Raw genomic sequence first — 24,198 nt, 5'->3', positions numbered from 1 at the left:
TCGTAATGTAATTTCTGAAAGATATTAATTCATAGTGTATTACAGACAGATGAGTCACAGGTAGAGTTATATAAAGGATGCCTTAGCCAAGTCTTCCCACTTTCACTCTCTGACTGCATATAATAATTACAGTGGTATTTCAGGAAGGGGAACCCCTTCCAGGGTCTGAGAATGGACTCATCTAACACTGGGAAATGAATTATCCAAGGAGACACATATGCTGACAAAGCAAGAGACTTTGTTGGGAAGGGGCACCAGTGGAGAAAGGAGGGTAAAGGAACCCAGGAGACCTGCTTGGCCACGTGGCTCACAGTCTCTGGTTTTTATGGTAATGGGGTTAATTTTTGGGTTGTCTCTGCCAGTTATTCTGACTCAGGGTCCTTCCTATGCATCACTCAGCCAAGGTGGATTCCAGCAAGAAGGATGCTGGGAGGTTGGTAGGACATGTGAACTGGAGTCTTCTCTCTCCTTTTGACCTTTCCCAAACTCTTGCTGTCAGTTGGTGGTAGCTTGTTAGTTCTGTGTTGTTTACCAGGACTCCCTGTTGTAAAATGACTCACGCAAGTGGTTACTATGGTGCCTGGCCAGGGTGGCGGTTTCAGTTAGTGGTTCCCATTTAACAATAGCAGCTGACACTTACTGAACACTTCCTATGTTCTGTCATGGGACTATTAACATTTCAGTAGCTATGGAGTAGACAGTATGATAATCTTTAGTTTGTTGTTGTTTAGTTACTAAGTCATGTCTGATTCTTTGAGACCCCATGGATTATAGCCTGCCAGGCTCCTCTGTCCATGGAAATTTCCAGGCAAGAATACTAGAATGGTTGCCATTCCCTTCTCCAGGGGATCATCCTGACCCAAGGATTGAACCCAAGTCTCTTGCATTGCAGGTGGATTCTTTACCACTGCACCACCAAGGAAGCCCTAGTCTTCCTTTTACAGGTGAGGAAATTAAGGCAGGGAAGGATGACACGATGGCCCCAAGTGTCACAGCCGGCAAGGGTGAACCTGGCACCTGAACCCTGCTGGTCTGTTTATACACCCCACATTCCCCAGCCTCTGCCTCTGTGCAGGTCCATGAAGTCATCTTGGGAAAAAAAAAGAAAAAATTTAAAATTAAGTTTTCTTGCGAATGTGATATGCCAAACTCCACCCTCGCAGGCACTAGCACAGCTGCTAGACGGGTCCCAGCCTGTGTGACCACCTCAAGGAGAAGAAAGGCTACACAGAGCTGGCAGCCAGATCTGTCTCCAGAGGAAAAGCCATTGGGATGTGCCTTCAGGGACCACACAAAGAATTCATAGCTGTGACCCAGGGCTGCCCTGTGACCTGAGACCCAGAACTATTTCTCTCTACCTGGTGGCCCCAGGAGAGCTGCAAATTCAGTTCAAGACCTCGTGTGGCAGAGAGAAGAGCACACACAGCCATCCAGAGAGACACAATCAGTGAGGACTGTCTGGGGAGAGTTATTGTTCCTCAGGAATGACCTCCTGATGAGCCAAACTAATTCCCTTCCCTCATGGAGAGAATCGGACATCACTATTTCCAGAGAGTTCCAAGTTGGATTGCTCTTGCTGTCTGCCCTCTCCTTCAACCTGCCACTTAGAAATGCTTCTTCCCAGTGATCACATTGTTTAATTAAGAAGCTTCATTAAGCTCTGAGACAAGGCTGGGCCTTCCAAGAAGAGAGCATTTAGTTTTTATTTAGAGTAATTTGATTTTCTGTTTTAGAAAGAAAAGAAAGAAAATATCTATGTTTACTGGTTTAACTCACCTAGTAAAACCACCTCCCTTGTCTCCATTGCTAACAGAACTTTAATTTTTTACTTTAGTGCAAAGGGCACAGGCACCATATTGCTTTTTTTTTTTTTTTTTTGGACTTACGTGATATTGGGGAAGTTACTTATTTGTGATTTGGTTCCTTCATCTACAATAGGTAGAATAAGATTGCTGGGAGAACTATCAATAACCTCACTTAAGCAGATGACACCACCCTTGTGGCAGAAAGCAAAGAGGAACTAAAGAGACTCTTGATGAAGGTGAAAGACGAAAGTGAAAAAGCTGGCTTAAAACTCAGTATTCAAAAAACTAAGATCACGGTATCTGGTCCCTTCACCTCATAGCAAAGAGATGGAGAAACAATGGTAAAAGTGAGAGACTTTTTTTGTTTAGGCTCCAAAATTGCTGCAGATGGTGACTGCAGCCATGAAATTAAAAGACACTTCCTCCTTGGAAGAAAAGCTACAACAAACCCAGACAGCATATTAAAAAGCAGAGACATTACTTTGCTGACAAAGGTCTGTATAGTCAAAGCATGGCTTTTCATGTGTGGATGTGAGAGTTGGACCATAAAGAAGGCTGAGCACCGATGAATTGATGCTTTTGAACTGTGGTGTTGGAGAAGACTCTTGAGAGTCCCTTGGACTGCAAGGAGATCAAACCAGTCGATCCCAAAGGAGATCAGTCCTAAGTATTCGTGGAAGGACTGATGCTGAAGCTGAAACTCCAAAACTTTGGCCACCTGATGTGAAGAACTGACTCATTGGAAAAGAACCTACTGCTGGGAAATATTGAAGGCAGGAGTAGAAGGGGACGACAGAGGATGAGATGGTTGGATGGCATCACCCATTTAATGGACATGAGTTTGAGCAAGCTCTGGGAGATGGTAAAGGTTAGGGAAGCCTGGCGTGCAGCAGTCCATGGGTCACAAAGAGTCAAACAAAACTGAGTGACAGAACAACAACAACCTCACAGGGTTATTTGAGATATATAAGTTAATACAAACAATTAGTGCAGCCATTCTGATTATTATCCATGAAGAATGGAAATCAAGAAATCCACACAGGGTTGATTATGCAAACAAAGTTGTAGCTTATCTGTATACTGCTCCAGTTCAGTAAAGTTCAGTCCCTCAGTCATATCCAACTCTTTACAACCCCATGGACTGCAGCACACCAGGCCTCCCTATTCATCACCAACTCCTGGAGTTTACTCACACTCATGTCCATTGAGTTGGTGATGCCATCCAACCATCTCATCCTCTGTTGTCCCCTTCTCCTCCCGCCTTCAATCTTTCCCAGCATCAGGGTCTTTTCAAATGAGTCAGCTGTTCACATCAGGTGGCCAAAGTATTAGAGTTTCAGTTTCAGCATCAGTCCTTCCATAAATATTCAGGACTGATCTCCTTTAGGATAGACTGGTTGGATCTCCTTGCAGTCCAAGGGACTCTCTAGAGTCTTTTCCAACACCACAGTTCAAAAGCATCAATTCTTCAGTGCTCAGCTTTCTTTATGGTCCAACTCTCACATCCACACACAACTACTGGAAAAACCATAGCTTTGACTAGACAGACCTTTGTTGGCAAATAATGTCTCTGTTTTTTAATATGCTGTCTGGGTTGGTCATAACTTTTCTTTCAAGGAGCAAGCATCTTTTAGTTTCACTCAGGCCAGTTCATTTCATCCCTCCTTTTCATCCATACGCTTTGTATTGATGATGGATAATTCTACATTTCTAAGACCTTGCTCCTGAACTTTAGATTTAGATAGATAAAATGTACCTGTCAAATGTATATACTTGAACATCAGAAGCATTGAATTAATACGTTTAGTGTGTCTAAGACTTTCCCACCATCATCACCAACTCAATAGACATTAGTTTGAGCCAACTCATGGGAGATACTGAAGGACAAGGAAGCCTGGTGTGCTGCAGTTCATGGAGTCACAAAGAGTCAGACACGACTTAGCAACTGAGCAAAGACAAGACTTTCCCACAGGCCTTCCTATTTTATTGATAATTTACTCTAACCACTTACATTAAAATTTTACTACATAAATAGTGTGAAGTAGTTTTAAGTTTTAAACAGTTATACAAGTTAATTTCATTCTATGCCCTGCTGCTGCTGCTACTGCTGCTGCTAAGTTGCTTCAGTCATGTCCGACTCTGTGCGACCCCATAGACGGCAGCCCACCAGGCTCCCCTGTCCCTGGGATTCTCCAGGCAAGAGTACTGGAGTGGGGTGCCATCGCCTTCTCCGTTCTATGCCCCAAGGGGATTTAATTGGACTTCCCTGGTGGCTCAGGTGGTAAAGCGTCTGTCTACAATGCAGGAGACCTGGATTCTATGCTTGGGTCGGGAAGATCCTCTGGAGAGGGAAATGGCAATCCACTCCAGTACTATTGCCTGGAAAATCCCATGGACAGAGGAGCCTGGTAGGCTACAGTCCATGGGGTCGCAAAGAGTCGGACACGACTGAGTGACTTTATTTTATTGATAATTTACTTTAACCACTTACATTAAAATTTTACTACATAAACAGTGTGAAGTAGTTTTAAGTTTTAAACAGTTATACAAGTTAATTTCATTCTAGGCCCTAAGGGGATTTATTAGTATTAAAAGTATCTCATCAGAAATCAAGCTCCAATCATTGTTACTATACATTTAAATTACCACTATTAAAATCTAAGACCTTTAATTAAGTAATTAGTCTAAGGGATATTAGAACTTTTAAAAAATAACTATTAAAGATATGAATGTGTTCAAGAAAAATGACTGGCTAGGAATGTTCTACAGTCGTCACTTGCAATAACAGGGAATAAGAACCCAGCAACAGCAATGGACAGGGAGGTCTAGCGTGCAGCAGTCCGTGGGGTCACAAAGTGTCAGACACAACTGAGCGACCGAACTGAACTGAAGAGCCTCTGGCTAACATGCCAACAGGGGGCATCTCCCCCTCCACACAGAACTCTGTAACCTAACCAGGCTGGAAAGTTGTCTGCCCCTTTTCTCAGAACGTTCTGGAATCATTTATCCTAAGCCTTTTCTGCAAGGTGCTGGTCAGGTGGCCAATGCAGAGTGTGGCACTGTTCTTGTGTTGCTGTTCAGCTGCCAATAATGTCCAGCTCTTCACGACCTCATGGACTGCAGCACACCAGGCTTCTCTGTCCCCCACCATCTCCCAGAGTTTGCCCAAGTTCATGTCCATTGAATCGATCATACCACCCAACCATCTCACCCTCTGTCACCCTCTTCTCCTTCTGCCTTCAATCTTTTCCAACATCAGGGTCTTTTTCAGTGAGTCAGCTGTTCATGTCAACAGTCCTTGTGCCTTTTTGCTAGTCATGTTTGAGTTTTTAGTAGAATTTGGCCTGACTGGCTTTCACAGTGGCACGCCATCCAGTAGCAAATTTGTGAGTAAGAGAAAGCATAGACACCCCCACACACACACATCTACCTATGCTCTGTCAGAGGATACCATATTTACCAAATAAGCTGTTGTCTTCTGCCCTGCCAAACTGGCTTTAAAACAGTTTGCATCCATTTCCTATTTGATGACTGGCCCTACAGTTCCCAGATGCTCAAGTAATGAAAGAAGTTATCCTAGACAATTTGCTTTCTCTGACTTTAATTATTTAATCATTCCACATATCTAGTCTCTATATCCAATATGTCACTTCAACTATATCCTTACCAAGTGTGCCATAATTCAGAAGCTCCCTCTTTTTCCTAGAACTCTAGAAATACTTAACTTTCCCTCCCCCTCATCTTGCCATACCTTCTAACACATTCCACATGGCAGCCACTCCAATGTACTCACAAGTCTAACCTTATTCCTTATTCCACTATCTTATACCACCAGCTTTCCTGGTTCTCCAGCTTGCAGACAGCATACTATAGAACTTCTTGGCCTCTATTATTGCCTGAGCCAATCCTGGTAACAAATACATATTGCAATATATTGCAACAACTTTGTTACATGGTCTTCTGTCTCCTAGACTGAGGGTTTTAGGGTTTGGTTTTGGGAGTTTTTTGTAGGTAGAGACAGCATCATCCTTGTCTATTAAGCCCTAAACACAGTCTCCACCATGCTCTACTTGCTCTTTGAAGTGTTATTTTCATCTACCAACCCCCTCTGCCTCCCCTCTAAAGCACATCTTTCCTTTTCAAAGAGCATTCAGAGAAGAAAAAAGTGAAGATATTTATCAGCCTGAACATTTTCTGACCTCAAACTGACACCACTTTAACCAAAAAAAAACTAGACATTTGTCACTGTTTTCTAGCTGCCTTGATGATGCTGGGGTGAAAGAGGCACAGCTCCTTAGACCTTGTCCTGGACAGTTGGCAGGAGGAAATTGCTTACCAAGGCACAACAATTCGAGCTTATGCTAAAATCTTCAGCTAATGTCGTTCAGGAAGAAAAGGTTTCTGATGAATTTCTGCTGCCCAATTCATGCATAGAGAAATAAAGAACAGTAGCCGGTGTAATTAGCAAGCAGACCTTCCAGCAACAGAATTTACACCTGGACATAAACATGTTCACTCTGGTTGGGATGAGCATTTGCTAAGGTAAATGCTTTTTGCAAAATTGTAAAGCTAATGATCTTGCACTGACAGCATAACCTTGAGCTTACTGCCAAATAGAATGCCAAGTGTAAACACTTAATGGAAGAAAACAAGCAATGGTAATGGTCCTTCTTGTGACCCCCAGATTAGTGACACTTTGAGTGTTTTTGAGGTCAGTGGAAACACTTTCCTACTTGCTGGTAATTTTTTTATGCAGTTTTATGTATTTTATGATCTGACTTGGTATGGATGAGAAGCACTTCATCAGTCAGTGCAATATGCAACAATTGCTTCTCTTCCTCTGATTTCTTATCCCCAGAAGTGGAAATGATCAGCCCTGAACTGCAGTAGGGGCCAGTTATTATTTTGAAATATCAATGAAGTCTATAGGTAAAATCATTAATGCTTATTCTGTTGGATTAGGGACATTTGTGGAATTTATCATGTGTCAGGGTAGGGAACAGGAACCATGTGAAGGAAGTTGAACACACAAGAAACTTCCTCTCATTCAAAATTCCAGTAGGCAATCCTCACTGTTAACTAAATGAATGGCATAGTAAAAGAAACACAGGATATAGAATGAAAGGACTTGGGAATGAATTCTATTGTCCAATCTCATATAAGTTCAGTCATTCTCAACTCCCAGTTGCCTTATCTCAAGAAAACGTGGATAGTAATTTAGGGATTATAGTATTGTTGTTAGAATAAAATGAAATAATATATATGAAAGTGATTTGTATAGTATCTGGAATAAAGAGTTCAATAAATGTTACTGGGAAAATGTGAATAATAAGCATTCATCCATGCTTTAAATTAAACTATATCCATATTATAATACTTTTCTTTCTTTCTTTTTGCCTCCCCAACATCTCATTAGGTGATTATCACATACATTTATATGTGATAAAGTGCCCACTTGATTATTATAGGAGCCAAAATAGGAGATACACTCTCTATTTACTTCCAGAAAACTAGTAACAGGCACATCACCCTATTATATATTTTGCTTATTTATCAAATTTATCATTATTTTCTGTACTTTCTTCAATACCTTAAGCTTCATAAGAAAGAGCACTTCTATATATTTTGTTTGTGAGGAGATCCTCAGCACCTAGAATGCCGCTTAACACTTGCAAAAAAATCAATGGATTTGATATTTCTGCCCATAATATTGCATGTATGTAAGCTAAGTTGCTTCAGTAATGTCCAACTCTTTGTAACCCAAAGAGTTGGACATTACTGAATGTAATGGACTGTAGCCCACCAGGTGCTTCTGTCCATGGGATTCTCCAGGCAAGAATACTGGAGTGGGTTGCCATTTCCTATGCCAGGAGATCTTCCCAACCCAGAGATCAAACACACATCTCTTATGTCTCCTGCATTGGAAGGCAGGTTCTTCGCCACTAGTGTCAGCTGGGAATCCCCATAATATTGATTTATGAACAAATAATGCAGAAATTAAGGGACAGTTAAAATTCACTCCAGTTGGTAGACCATAGATGTCAAGGTGTTCAGAGGACGTACTCACCAGAGATGATGTCCACAAAAACCACTGTGCAAGCAGACGAAGCATCAGGCTAGAATCTTCCAGAGCCATCCAGGTTCCTGCCTGTTTACAAAGCCTGCTTTAGTAGATTCCCTTAAATCTTGCAAGCTACTAAATATCCTTTCTGTTATTTATTTTACTATTATTTTCTCAATTATTATTATCTTTTTTGGCCACACTGCACAGCATGCAGCATGGGGAAATTTTATTTCCCTGACCAGTAACTGATCCCACACCCACCACCAGGGAAGTATCAATATCCTCTCTACAAATCCATTTTTTCATAAAGCAGATCTGATTCCTATTGCTTCCAGCTATGTGACTGATACTGAATTTATGCTTCTTTGGTGCCTATAGAAGAGTGATTGCTAAGATCACAGTTAGTAGGAACATTATGACAGAAGCAATCCCATTTTGGTAGTGGCACATATGACTTGAGCTGACCACCCATATGTTTAATCATTAGCTAAACAACTGGGATGACAATTAGCTACATTAGAGCCATGCTCTGCCAGCTTTGATAATTTTAAATTCAACAGTCATATAATCATCACTGAATACCTGCAAAAATTGCCTAGAATTAGAAATAATTCTTGACTATGAAATGGTGACATTAAAGTAAGCAAAGATTTTTTAGACCATAAATAGTACTTACAAAAAAAGTATTTACATTTTTGCTCTTTAAAATATGATTTTAAGAAAATAAAAAGGCGAGCAACGGGAAAAATATTTGCAATTTCTAATAAATTATTTGTATTCAGAATATATAAGTACATATGAAAATAAATTGATGTTAGTATAAATAATATATAAAACACTCTTACAACTCAACAATAAGAAAAGTCAGTTTTTAAAATAAGTAAAAAGCTTAAATAGGTATTTTATAAAAGAAGATATAAGAATGCCAGTAAGCACATGAAAAGATGCTCAACATCGTTAGTCATCAGGGAAATGCAAAATAAACTCTCACACATTCCTGGTGGGAGTATAAATTATATAACCACTTTCAAAAACATGTAATTAATTTTTATATAGATAAGCAGTGCTTATAAAATCCACCTCTTTGACCCTGAGGTATTTACACAAAATAAATAAAATCTTATGTCCACAAAAGGCACCCACACAAATGCTCACTGGGCCTGTATTCAAAATAGCCCAAACTGGAAATGACTAAATGATCTATCAATGGGTGAATGGATAAAGAAATTATGGTGTATCTATATAATTGAACACTACTCAGCAATAAAAAAGAAGAAACTACTGATACACATAACATGGGTAAATTTCAAATAGTATACTGGGTAAAAGCAATAAAATTCTAATGAGTTTGTACTATATGATTTATTCTAGCCCTATAATTGGCAAAGTAAGCTCTAATGATACAAATTTGATTAGTCGTTACATGATACAGGAATCAGTGGGGCAAGGGGGACTGACTGCAAAAGGGATGACAGATGTCCACGTGGTAATGGAAATAATCTACATCTTGATTGAGTTAGTGGTTGGATGGGGTACACCTTTGTCAACTCCTCAAACTACACAGTTACAATGTGTGTATTTTATTACATGTAAATTTTTATCTTGATAAAATTGATAAAAAATATAATTGATAATTTGAATACACAAAGCGTGAGGCAGGATGTGGTAGGTACTACCATAACAATACAAAGTTAAATATGAAAGGAGAAAAGAAAAAAAAAATTTTTTTTCACCTGGAGAAGTTAGGCACGGCCAAACGGAAGACACAGCATTTGAGTGAAGGTTTTGGGTCTGGATGGCATTTCAATAGAAGACAATGGGGGAAGACACATGGATAGAGTATGCACTGCTGCTGCTGCTGCTAAGTCACTTCAGTCGTGTCCGACTCTGTGCGACCCCATAGACGGCAGCCCAACAGGCTTCCCCATCCCTGGGATTCTCCAGGCAAGAACACTGGAGTGGGTTGCCATTTCCTTCTCCAGTGCATGAAAGTGAAAAGTGAAAATGAAGTCGCTCAGTCGTGTCCAACTCTTAGCGACCCCATGGACTGCAGCCTACTAGGCTCCTCCACCCATGGGATTTTCTAGGCAAAAGTACTGGAGTAGGGTGCCATTGCCTTCTCTGAGGGTATGCACAGGAGATGGCAAAGAATCAGGTACAGCTGAGGTGCCCATTGCATTTATTCATTAACTCAGCAAATATTTTATTGATGGCCTGCTAGAACCAGAGACTCCCATGGTAGATGATATAAAGTTCCTGCTTTCATAGATCTTACATTTTAACATGGAGACATATATAAAAAAACAAATAAATTCATAATACACCAACTGTGCAAAATATAGCTGGGAAAAGGAGAAAGAGAATGTAGGGGTGGGGATTTGGTTGCTCTGTTAGATGAGGTAGTCAGTAAGGATCTCTCTGAAAGGATGACTTTTAAGGGGAATCATGAGTACAGAACACTGCAAATATCTGGGCTTCCCAGGTGGCACTAGTGGTAAAGAACCTGTCTGCCAATGCAGGCAATATAAGAGATGCGGGTTTGATTCCTGGATCGAGAAGATCCCCTGGAGAAGGAAATGGCAACCCACTCCAGTATTCTTGCCTGGAAAGTTCCATGAACAGAGGAGCCTGGCAGGCTACAGTCCACGGAGTTGAAAAGAGTCAGACACAACTGAAGCAACTTAGCACAGCAGGTATCAGGAGGGAGTACATTTCAGACAGAAGGAACAGTTAATGCAAAGACCTTGAAGATGAAGCCTGACAGATGCATTCAGAAAACAGCAATGAGCAAAGAAGGATGTAGCAATTCCAGGGCAGGATCAATGGGGAGCATGGCAAGAATGGGGAGTGTGGGAGAGGGACAGAACTCAGAGGGCCTTTCTTCTCATTAGTCTGCAATATGAACAACCTGAAGTGAAGTTGCTCAGTCGTGTCCAACTCTTTGCAACCCCATGGACAGTAGCCTACCAGGCTCCGCCATCCATGGGATTTTCCAGGCAAGAATACTGGAGTGGACTGCCATTCCCTGAAGATCTCATTAAATCTCTAAATTTGAATTCAATTGGTGTGGGGATACGGCCTGAGATTTTGCACTTTCAACAAGCTCATAGATGATGCAATGATTGTTAGTCCACAGATCACTTTTAAATGAAAATATTAGGACTTTGGAGAATATTTTAAGGAGTAGCATTATCTGCCATTTGCATCTAGGGGGTCAAAAGCAGAGTCAGGAAAAAAAGGAGACTACTGAAATACATTTGGGAGATAATAGTGATTTGGACTAAAATAGCTATGGAAGAGTGACAAGAAATGGTTGAATTTTTGATGTAGTTTTCAAAGAAAGCTGAAAAGATTTTTACTGACAAATTAAATTTTTTATGTGATGTAAGAGAGAGGTCAAAGTGACTCCAAGGATTTGGTCCTAGAAAATGAAGTATTATGTGAATCTGTAGTTCAGGGGAAAGACAGACATAAATTTAGAAGCAGTGAGGATAGAGATGATACCTCTTGCCATGAGATGAGATGAGATCACCAAGTGAAGGTAGAGAGATATTCTAACATTGAGCCTGGGCATCCTCTGAAATTTAGAAGTCAGCAGATTAGGTGGAACCAGTAAAGAAGATTAAGTGTAAATGGCCAGTGAGGTATGAGAATCAAGAGGATGATGTCTCAGAAGCCAAATCATGACAATTTTTCAAGAAAAAAGTGATCTCGACTTTCCTGGTGGTCTAGTGGTTAAGAACCTGCCTTGCAATACAGGGGACACCAGCTTGATCCCTAGGGCAGGAAGATCCCACATGCTGCTAAGCAACTGAGCCTGTGCTCTAAAGTCCTTGAGCTGCAACTACCGAGCCCACACGCTGCAACTACTGAAGCCCACACACCTTGAGCCTGTGTTGCACAATAAGAGAAGCCACCACAGTGAGTAGCCCATATACCGCAATGAAGAATAGCACCTGCTCACAGCAACTAGAGAAAGCCTGCACAGCAACAAAGACCCACCACAGTCAAAAATATAAAAATCAATCAATCAGTCAATCAACCTTTTTTTTTTTAAAGAGTGATTCATGTGTTGAATCTGCCCATTAGTTGAGTAAGATGGAGACTGAGAATGGTCATTGAGTTTAGCAAGGTAGGGGCCACAGGTGACCTTGATAAGAGCTATTTTATTGGCATGGTGAATTATAAAATCTGACTACGGGGGGGTTTTAGAAAGAATGAGAAAGGAGGAAGTGAAAACATTGAGTTTCTATGGGTCTATGGTGATCCCTTGGTAAAAGGGAGAACAGCAAAATGAGACATAGCTGGAAGAGAAAAAGCACCATGAGAAGAACTGTTATGAAGGAAATTATTACTTTATGCTATATGTTGCTAGGCATGACTCAGTAGAGAGAGGAAGATAAGGCATAATAAGGGATAATTGCTAGATGTTCTCAGAGATGAGAGACTGAAGCAGTTAGAGCACAGGTGGAAAGAGTAACTCAGAGCCATGGAAACAGGTGGGAGGGCAGAGCATAAGTGTTTAGATCTAGTGAGTAGGGAGCTACAGTGTGAGCTTGTAGGTCTCCAGGGAGTGGAAGGTCTTACTGATTCAGGTTTTTTTTTCCTCAATGAAAGAGAAAACATCATTAGATAAGAGGGGATGAAAGGTGCTAGAATTCTGAAGGGAGACGATAAGTTGTGACATACTTGTCTGAGAGGATGAGAGAAATGATAGGGAAACACTATCAGATTGGCAGACAACACAATGGTTAGTTTTGAACTGAAGAAGAAAAAGTCAACATAGTTTTCCTGTTTTCCAACCACAACATAAACTGTGAGTATAGACTTCGAATAGGCAGAGAGTTGGCATTAACAGACTTCTGTCAAACAAATATGTTGCAGGAAGAAAAAGGCACAGAAGATAAGAGTACACAAAAAGAAAAAATAGATGGAATATGGGATGTAGCCATATAAGGAAAGAGAGTACATAAAAAGACGAGAAATACTGTGAAGGTGACCATTTGATTATATGCCTCTGTAATAGAGTCACAGAATTTTGAAATGTAGATAACAGAGAGAGTAAACCAGTTAATAGATTATAATCACTTCCCTGGTGGCTCAGAAGGTAAAGAATCTGCCTGCAATGTGGGAGACCTGGGTTTGATCCATGGGTTGGGAAAATCTCCTGGAGGAGGGCATGGCAGCCCACTCCAGTATTCTTGCTTGGAGAATTCCCATGGACAGAGGAGCCTTCCAGGCTACAGTCCATGGGGTTGCAAAGAGTCAGACATAACTGAGCAACTAAGCACAGCACAGGTTATAATCAGAGAGGAGTGCTGAAATCCATATCACCAAGGTCGTGCAGGCTTCCCAGTGGCTCTAGTGCTAAAGAACCCGCTTGCCAATAGACGTAAGAGACTCAGGTTCCACTCCTGGGTGGAGAAGATCCCCTGGAGACCATAGCAGTCCACTCCAGAATTCTTGCCTGGAGAATTCCATGGACAGAGGATCCTGGTGGGCTACGGTCCGTAAGATCACAAAGAGTTGGACATGACTGAAGTGACGTAGTGGGCACACACATGTGCATGGAAGGTTGTGTAGTTATCAGCAGTAGCATATCCTAGGATTTTCCATGAGAGGGATGTAGCACAAGCACAGATAAAGATGAGAATATTGCAGAAGACATTAAGGAGCCTAGGGCCCATGGCATTGGAAAGGTCATCTATAGGACACTTAAATCACCAAGATTTAGGACTAGATAGGAGAAACTCTCCCCAGTTTGGTTGAGAATGTAAACAGTTGGTCATATATTTATGGCAAAGGTACCCTTTGCGATAACAGGGGGCCAAATACTAAAATAGTCATGAAATGATGATGGGGTATAGAGGACTCCAAAAAAAAAAAAAAAAAAAAACATTGCAGGATATCACCTGGGATTTCTACAGAGGTACGGAAGAAGGGGAAATGGTCTAGAAATAACTGTAAAGAGTAAGAAGGACACAGCATTTCTCTTTTCTAAAAGGGCTTCAAGGGAAGTGATGATTTAAGAGGAAACCTAAATTCAGTCAGAGCATGAAGGCCAAGAGAACATTCAGAGAAAAGGATGATGTGGAAGAGATTGGTAATTTGCTGAGGATTGGCCAGAAGTATGAAGCAGATTAAGGCAAGATGGAACTGAAAATGTAGAGTAAACACCAATCATGGAGAACTGAAAATAAGAGGGAGTTTCAAAAAACTATCAGGGAATACTAAGAAAAATTCAGATACAATTATAGAAAACTATCCTGGTGAAATAATCCTCCTGCAATGCAGGAGACCCTGGTTCGACTCCTTAGGCTTCCCTGGTGGCTCAGTCTGTAAAGACTCCACCTGCAATGTGGGAGACCTGGGTTCGAACCCTGAATTGGGAAAATCCCCTAGAGGAGGGCATGGCAACCCACTCCAGTATTTTTGCCTGGAGAATCCCCATGGACAGAGGAACCTGGTGGGCTACAGTCTATGGAGTTGCAAAGAGTTGGATGGGACTAAGCAACTAAGCCCAGCGCACCATCCTGGTAAAATACAAATTTTCAAAGTTAATCCCTTAAAAGAGTAAAGTAAATGATCAATTGTTCTGGGAGATTTGGGGGAATCATTGCTGCTGCTGCTGCTGCTGCTAAGTTGCTTCAGTCGTGTCCAACTCTGTGCAACCCCATAGACAGAAGCCCACCAGGCTCCCTCGTCCCTGGGATTCTCCAGGCAAGAACACTGGAGTGGGTTGCCATTTCCTTTTCCAATGCATGAAAGTGAAAAGTGAAAGTGAAGTCGCTCAGTCGTGTCGGACTCTTCGAGACCTCATGGACTGCAGCCATGGACTGCATAGTACTGGAGTGGGGTGCCATTGCCTTCCCCGTTGGGGAATCATTAAAGAGGTACAATTAAAAATTTACCAGAGACAAGAGGTTATTCAAACTGGAGTTCTTTCTTAAAGAAAGCAAGATTTTTCCTAAGCTACTATAAGATTTAGGGGGAAAAATAGAAAGCCCTCTAATTTCCTTTACTAAAAGTGATTTTTTTTAAAGTCCAAAAAGTTTAAACAAATATTGACTACATTATTGAATATTATGACTATATTTTAAAATCATATTTTCTTTGCATTTCCAATAAGGGTTTTAAAAATATATGTTTGTAAAACTATTACAAAACTCAGGTTTCACTGCTCACTGTTCAAAAACAAATACTCTAGAGACAAGTGTAGGAAAGGAAAAGGTTGCTTTTCTTTTTTTGAACTTGTGTCCTGGAACCATCTCTGAAGACTCCACTCAGCCATGAAAAAAAATTTTTTTTTAATTTAATTTTATTTTTAAACTTTACAATATTGTATTAGTTTTGCCAAATATCGAAATGAATCCGCCACAGGTATACCTGTGTTCCCCATCCTGAACCCTCCTCCCTCCTCCCTTCCCATACCCTCCCTCTGGGTCGTCCCAGTGCACCAGCCCCAAGCATCCAGTATTGTGCATCCAACCTGGACTGGCGACTCGTTTCATACATGATATTATACATGTTTTAAAGGGAAAAAAGGAAAATGATCTCAGTTAATTCTTGAGGTAGGAGGTCAGATTCTTTACCATCTCCCAGTGCGTGCAGGCTTGTTAACTCCATGTGATCTTTTTTTAAATGCTATCTGTTCACACTATCTGCTCACAAGATTACTGAAGGGGAAGTTGGAGAAGTGATCTGCTGCTGCTAAGTTGCTTCAGTCATATCTGACTCTGTACGACCCCATAGACGGCAGCCCACCAGGCTCCCCTGTCCTCGGGATTCTCCAGGCAAGAACACTGGCGTGGGTGGTCATTTCCTTCTCCAATGCATGAAAGTGAAAAGTGAGAGTGAAGTCGCTCAGTTGTGTCCGACTGTTCGTGACCCCATGGACTGCAGCCTACCAGGCTCCTCCGTCCATGGGATTTTCCAGGCAAAAGTACTGGAGTGGGCTGCCATTGCCTTCTCATCCATTAATTACTTATTTTTTATTTCTGCTTCTTTAATGTGAGAAAAAAATCAACAGGTTAACTGAGTCATCATGTGATCAAAAGATTTGAAAGGTGTGCTTTGTTCAGAGGTTAGTTAAGCACAGGGTCAGCTGGTATAAAGGTTAGTTAAAATATAGCATTGCCAAAGTGACAAGACAAAGGGACTTCTGCAAAGAGCTGCTTAGGTTGTCATACATGATGCATTGTTGTCTTCATAAGTAGTACTTTAATATTTTGCAATATCTTTGCTCTTTAGAGCTTTTAGCCTTAAAATCTCTCTTACCTGATACTGATATTTCCACTGTAACTTTATTAGAATCCCTTCATTTTCAATATATTACTTTGTTTTAAGGGTATTTCCTATAAGTAACAATGCCTAAGTGTATTTTTTTAACCTAAGTGACCATTCCTGTCTTTTTTATTTTATTAACTAATGAATTAATTTGTCTGTGTCAGGTCTAGTTGCATCATGCAGATATTTTGTTGTGGTGCACAAATTCTCCAATGATAGTACGCAGGCCCAGTAGTTGTGGTGTCCAGGCTTTGTGCTCAGCAGCATGTGGGATCTTAGTTCTCCAACCAGGGATTGGACTGATGTCCCCTGCACATTCTTAGCCACTGGTCCACCAGGGAAGTCCCCATTCCTGTTTCTAATAGAATTTATCAGGCTAGTCCCATATAGTGGTATCAGTATCAGTGTGGTCTTCTTTTAAGTACAGCTGACTTGAGTGGACACTACCATGTTTCGGTTTCCTATTGCTGTTATAACAAATTGCTACAAACTTGGTGACTTAAAACAGCACATAATTATTATCTGACAGTTCTGTTGGTTAGAAGTCTAACACAGATTTCAAAGGGTTAAAATCAAGGTATCAGCAGGACTGTGTTCCTTTCTTGAGACTGGTGGCTCAGACGGTAAAGCATCTGCCTATAAGGCAGGAGACCCGGGTTCAATCCCTGGGTGGGGAAGATCTCCTGGAGAAGGAAATGGCAACCCACTCCAGTATTCTTGCCTGGAAAATCCCATGGACGGTGGAGCCTGGTAGATTACAGTCCAAGGGGTCACGACTGGGCGACTTCACTTCACTTCACTTCTAGGGAAGGATACTTTTTCCAATTTCTAGAAGACTCCCAAATTCCTTGGCTTATGGACTTTTACTCCTTCTTGAAAGTCAGTGATGTGGCATATTTTTGACCATTCGTCTGTAGTAAAACTTTCCACTGTCCATATCTTGGAAAATTTCTATGGAAGTGACTCATATGCTTAGATTGACAATCTAGAATAATTTTCCTATCTCAAGGTTCATCACTTAATCACATTTGCAAAGTCCCCATAGCCATGTAACATAGCACATTCATGGGGATCAGAACATGGACATCTTTGGGAGGCTATTATTCCCCTCATTACACATCGTTGAGGTGCTCTGGGTCACCCAACCTTTTAGGGATTGTCCCGATCGCAGGGTGTTCCTTCTTTTTAATTATCATTATCTAGTATTCCTTGTGTGTCTCCAATCACTCTATTGTTAACTATTTAGATTTAACTATGCAAGTGCAAAACTAGTTGCTCAAAACTAACGCCTTTCCTCTTACACATCTCCCATCATGAAGTTTCTGTTTGGATCCATTTATGTCTATTCTTGAGTGATTTTTCTCTGACAGGGTGGTAGCATGCCATATTCTTAGAATTTGTGTATCCTCAAATTTTTCATCCTAACTAGTGGAGAATTGGAGAAGGAAATGGCAACCCACTCCAGTATTCTTGCCTGGAGAATCCCAGGGACAGATGAGCCTGGTGGGCTGCCGTCTATGGGGTCGCACAGAGTTGGACACGACTGAAGCGACTTAGCAGCAGCAGCAACAACAGTGGAGAATATCATGCTCAGAGATTCCTGGTTGACTCCAGGTTGAAGTCATCTCTTCTCATTAGTCCTAAGGTTTTTTCCACTGTTTCTAGCTTTTATTGCTGCTACTGAAAAGCCTGATACAAAATTGTTTTTCCTTTTGAAGAGTTTTCATTGTTATTGGAAACTGGTATATGTTTTCCTCTTCATTTTAGAGTTCAAAAATTTTACCAGGATATCCCTAGGTACATGTGATTATTATTATTTTTTTTAATCTTTCCTTCCTGGATCTCAGTAAGCCCTTCTAATCTATTGATTCAAGTACTTCTTTAGCTTGGGTGAAATTTCTTCTCACTCCTCTTCCTTCTCTTCTTTAAATTATAGGCTTTCTTCCATATACTCATTTATCTTTTCTGGAATTCCCATTAAGTCTATGCTCTGTTTATTAAATCTGTCTTCCAAGTCTTTTACATATTCCCTGATGATTTGCATACCTTTGTGTTTTTCCCCTGTATTTTGAGAAACTAAAATTCTCTCAAGAATTTTGGTTCTCAATAATTTCATTTCTTTTTAAATATTCACTTATTAAACATTTAAGTTGAAAATCAGTCCTTTGAGAGACTATAATTGAATGTCTTTAAGGACACTTAATTTTCCTTAGAGAAGTTAATATATTTTGTTGCCACACATAGATATATTTACAATAGGGTCTTTAAAAAACTTCTAGCTACTTCTTGAGCAGCAGTACTCCCTTGTGTGCTAGTGAGAGGATAGCAGTTTCTGTTGCTGTGGGCTAATCTGGAAGGTTGTCAGTACCCTATTTGGGTCCAAGAAGGACCCTGTGCTCTGCTCTCCCTCAAGCTATGAAGCCTCCTAGTTTCCAATTTCAGGAGCAGAGGGTTCAGCCCACTGTGAAACTCCCCTGGCTTAGAAGGTGAGGCTAATAGCACATCCTTAGAAGAACAATCAAGAAAAGTGGTATTACTGTTGTTTTGTTATTTTTGTTGTTGTTGTTGTTAATGTTTTTGAAAATCTGTGAATCTCTATGGATCAAGACCATCCCAGGATCAAGAACCTCTTTTCTTTCTCTAAAATGTGAATAATATTTCTGAAAGAAAATTATACATGTAAAATGCAAAAAATAAAGTTAAATGCCCTGTGAAAAATATATGCAGTTGATAGATGAATATGTTCCCATATCCTCTTCCTCCCAGGTCAAGTTTAAAAAAGATTTATCTTCCAGTTTAAGCCAGGCAAATATATGCACTTTCATATATATGAATTTATTTTATTTCCACAGAAAGACTCATGAACAAGCAGTATTCTTTAGAGATAAAAATGTTAATCAGAGTTTCTATAAAGGTTTAACAAAATTCAGATTCAGATCTTTGATTCCAAGCCCAGTGTGTTTTCCACTATTCCACAGAATTACCCTTACAATACCCATACCCTCTAGCTTCAAAGAACATCGATTTAAGGGCTGTCTATTCTGAAAGCATTTATTAATATACATCTTTTGCAAGTCATATCATCTCTTACTTAATGACATGCAATAAATTTATGCTTGAATTTAGTTTATGAAAAAAATTTCTGTTGACTAGTTTAAATACTTTCTTCTACCAGAATATCAGTGCTACATAATTCTCCCATCTTCTTTATTTTTTTTCTCTAATGCCAGAAAATTTAATTCCGTAAAATTAAGATCTAATTATGGCAATCAACTCATCTTGAGTAACTAATAACACTGGATCCCTTCACTTCCTAAATTTAAGGAATCTTCTCTTTCTCACATTTTTTTCTTGAAAGCATATTCAAATATTTTGAATAAATAAATTTTTTAAATCTACAATAAATAAAAATGAGTTGTAACTTTCTGCAATTTTGACAGATATTTTAAGTGGCTCTGGGTCCAAAACTTACACAAGATTACAGGTTAGCAATATAACTTGGGGGGCAATTTGGGTCATAGATGAGGAGTAAGACAAACAGATAACTAAGCTGATCTCCTTAAGAAATTAAGGAAAATGTGCTAGGGTTGGAGAAAAGTGATTTGGGGAGGAGAGACAAGTGAGAGGAGGTTGAATCAGAGGGCGAAAAATATAATAAACACTGGAAATGTAGAGCTCAGATAAAAGAGATGAACAGTGAAGATCCCTCAGGAGATCTCATGCACACATTTAGTCCAATAACCCTTGATGTAGAGTTCAGAGACTGACATGGGTATACACTCATCAGCCAGCATCCTTTAACTCTCCTTCTTCTCCTGTCCCTAGACTTATTAATATATCCCTTGGCTCTTCATTACTGAAGTCATATCAGCAGTGTTCTAGCACAGTCACTAGCCACAGCATCCCTCTGGAATATGGAAACTCCTGTCTCCTTGCCATTGTGATCTGTTACTTCTATTTTCTTGTTGCAAATACAGGCTGTTCTAACTTCCTATCTGTTTTGTGCTGGTCTCAGCCTATCAATAACCAATGATGTGACTGGACCATCCTTTAGGTTCTTATTTTGATGGCAACAAAATTTACCCAGTGTACAGGGAGCTCTAGAGCTGGGAGAGCCCTTTAGAGTTGCCCAAGGTTGGAACAAGGACTTGAACCCTGCACAAAGGAGTCATATCATTGGGGGATCAGCTCAGTTCATTCACTCAGTCATGTCCAACTCTTTGTGACCCCATGGACTGCAGCATGCCAGGCTTCCCTGTTCATCACCAACTCCCAGAGCTTACTCAAACTCATGCCATCAAGTTGGTGATGCCATCCAACCATCTCATCCTCTGCCATCTCCTTCTCCTCCCACCTTCAATCTTTCCCAGCATCAGGGTCTTTTCAAATGAATCAGTTCTTTGCCTCAGTTGGCCAAAGCATTGGAGTTTCAGCTTCAGCATCAGTCCTTCCATGAATATTCAGGACTGATTTCCTTTAGGATAGACTGGTTTGATCTCCTTGCAGTACAAGGGACTCTCAAGAGTCTTCTCCAACACCACAGTTCAAAAGCATCAATTCTTCGGTGCTCAGATTTCTTTATAATCCAACTCTCACATCCATACATGACTACTGGAAAAACCACAGCTTTGACTAGATGGACCTTTGTTGGCAAAGTAATGTCTCTGCTTTGTAATATGCTGTCCAGGTTGGTCATAGATTTTCTCCCAAGGAGCAAGCATCTTTTAATTTCATGTCTGCAGTCACCATCTGCAGTGATTTTGGAGCCCCAAAAAATAAAGTCTGACACTGTTTCCACTCTTTCCCCATCTATTTGCCATGAAGTGATAGCACCAGATGCCATGATCTTAGTTTTTTGAATGTTGAGTTTCAAGCCAACTTTTTCACTCTCCTCTTTCACTTTCATTAAGAGGCTCTTTAGTTCTTCGTTTTCTGTCGTAAGGGTGGTGTCATCTGCATATCTGAGGTACTGATATTTCTCCTGACAATCTTGATTCCAGTTTGTGCTTCATCCAGCCCGGCATTTCTGTATATAAGTTAAATAAGCGGGGTGGCAATACACAGCCTTGATGTACTCCTTTCCCAATTTGGAACCAGTCTGTTGTTCCATGTCCTGTTCTAACTGTTGCTTCTTGACCTACATAAAGATTTCTCAGGAGGCAGGTCAGGTGGTCTGGTATTCCCATCTCTTGAAGAATTTTCCACAGTTTGTTGTGATCCACACAGTCAAAGGCTTTCGTACAGTCAATAAAGCAGAAGTAGATGCTTTTCTGGAACTCTCTTGCTTTTTCAATGATCCAATGGATGTTGGCAATTTGATCTGTGGTTTCTCTGCCTTTTCTAAATCCAGCTTGAACATCTGGAAGTTCATGGTTCACGTATTGCTGAAGCCTGGCTTGGAGAATTTTGAGCATTACTTTGCTAGTGTGTGAGATGAGTGCAGTTGTGTGATTACTTGAGCATTCCTTGGCATTGCTTTTCTTTGGGATTGGAATGAAAGCTGACCTTTTCCAGTCCTGTGGCCCTTCTGAGTTTTCCAAATTCACAATGCCAAAGAATGTTCAAACGACCACACAATTGCACTCATTTTGGGAGATGGAGGAGGAGAAAGTTATGGAAGAATGAGTTACCAATAAATTCAATACAGAACATCCACAGTCTTTTTGCTCTTTTATCTGTGACTTGCCTTTTTCAATGGCAATTTTCATGTCATTTCCCCCCAAATTTTAATGGCAAAAAATAAAATATGCCATCCTAGGTAAATGCTAAACTGATTTCCTTCCACAGTGCCACAAATAGGAAAGTGCTCAAAAGGGACAACAATGTCAGAAAAGATCATTAGTCAATGACGATGTCTTCCATATTGTAAGGGCATCATTCATTTTAATAGTCGCAATCAAAGGGTACACATCCCCATTGACCCATAGCAGAGGCTTTGAATTTATCACCTCCTCTTTCTAGAATTAGACCTTTTGAGACCTAAACAAATAATATAACAAAATGGGACTTGTATAGAAAGTCACTCTCAAAAAGCAGTATTGCATACTCTCTCAAGATTTGCTCATTACTCCTAATTTAGAAATCTACACTACATCTTCAAAGTCTGCACAGACACAGACTACACCACAGAAATGAGCATTACTGAAACAATATTTTCTTCCATAGCAAACCGAGCATAGGTTCACAGTGAAAGGCAGTCTTACTCAAATGGTTTCTGGTAATGGCACTTTAAACTGCATGAATGCTTTTAAATCTGGGACAAGTTATGTGACTTTGGGCAAATCACTTTCCCCCTGTCTCAGTTTATCTATCTTAAAAGACACTGGGGGAAAGGGAGAAGCAGAAAGTTAATATCTGTTCTGTACAACAACCAGGTTTGTTTTAACGATTAACTGTGTTAAAGCAAACAAACAAACATAAAACCAAAATCTTATGTACATGATTTGCTCAATGGTACTATAGTGTGATAGAGGGATTCTTAAACTGAGTGTGCATTGGAATTACTTGTAGTACTTACTTCAAATGAGGTCTTGCAAGAGATTCTGATTCAGTAATTCTGGGATGGAGCCCAGAAATCACCATTTGGAAAAACTACTCAGACAATTCCGATATAAGTGGTTCAGACCCACATGTGCAGAAATATTCAGAGCAACATAAGTGTGGCACCCATGTTGCCTTCCCCACTCTGTTGATTACTGGCACATGACCATGGAAAATGGTGCTCAATGGTCCCCAGCCTCAGTTTCATCACATGAACATCTGGAATTAAATGGATCTTACTTGAAAGAGCAGCACTAAGAAATGAAATGGATATTCTTTTTGAGATGCAAACCATTCTGTAAATTATTGTTAGTGGAAATTTATGTCATTACACCTGCAAAAAGGAGTTTAGCAGGAATAGGTGGATAAATGGTTAAAGTGATACAGCTCTGGAAAGGTTGGTGAGAAAAAGGCAGAAAAAGAACATAGGTGACATTCTTCTTGGAAAGGTAAGAGTAAGTAGTAACACAATGAACTAAAGTCTGGTTCTCCTCAAATCTGTTTACTTCCAACAGTGTTCATTTTAATAACATTCCAGGACTATTCCTATTTCTGTATAGGAGTCATGACTTAACAGTGATGCATCTTTCATGATAAGCAGCATAAAAAGTATAGTTTTTGCTCCATTGTAAGTTTCCACTAGTATATTCTGCCTTAAGTTTAAGAGTAACAATAGCCATATACTCACCAGGATAAATCAGTTATGATCAAGTGCCAAAAATGTCTTCCAGCTCTGATTAAATCAACCCTCCATTATTCCTATCTCTGAAGTGAAGTGAAGTTAAAGTCGCTCAGTCGTGTCTGACTCTTTGTGACCCCATGGACTATGTAGTCCATGGAATTCTCTAGGCCAGAATACTAGAGTGGGTAGCCTTTCCCTTCTCCAGGGGATCTTCCCAACCCAGGGATAGAACTCAGGTCTCCCACATTGCAGGAGGATTCTTTACTAGCTGAGCCACAAGAGAAGTCCATCCCTATCTCTAACAATCACCAAGATTAAGTAAGTTAAAATTCATAATACATTTGGCAGATATTTAAAATCAAAAACACAATCACTCTAACCTTGTACCTGTTGCCATGTGGAGACTGTTCAGATTTCTCTGTTAAATCACTACCACCCAGCTTTGCAGGTGATGAAAGCTTTCTTCCAATTACTTAGCTAGCCTTAGCATTTATTGAGCACATTCAAGGATCGAAAGCTCTATGGAATTGAACTTGGCAGGAAAGGGTGGTTATAGATATATTCATAGCACCCTCAGTAAGGCCTTATAGAACCACAAGATCTAACCTTGAGAAGTTCTGCAAAACTGTCGATTATGGCTTGTAAACTGTGTATCTAAATAAGAAAAGCTGAAACTCTAGTACTTTGGCCACCTCATGTGAAGAGTTGACTCATTGGAAAAGACTCTGATGCTGGGAGGGATTGGGGGCAGGAGAAGAAGGGGACGACAGAGGATGAGATGGCTGGATGGCATCACTGACTCGATGGACCTGAGTCTGAGT

The 24,198-nt window shown here is 40.3% G+C and overlaps 1 pseudogene; it reads left to right on the top strand.

Moving 5' to 3' along the window:
* The first annotated feature begins 13,923 nt into the window (after window positions 1-13,923).
* LOC133248678 (E3 ubiquitin-protein ligase RBX1-like) overlaps window positions 13,924-24,198 on the top strand; it is a 78,154-nt pseudogene continuing 67,879 nt past the window's right edge.

The sequence above is a fragment of the Bos javanicus genome, chromosome 5 (genome assembly GCF_032452875.1).
Source record: "Bos javanicus breed banteng chromosome 5, ARS-OSU_banteng_1.0, whole genome shotgun sequence".
Classification (NCBI taxonomy): domain Eukaryota; kingdom Metazoa; phylum Chordata; class Mammalia; order Artiodactyla; family Bovidae; genus Bos; species Bos javanicus.
Note: the sequence above shows the minus strand (reverse complement) of the source record. Positions and strands in the feature narration are given on the sequence as shown.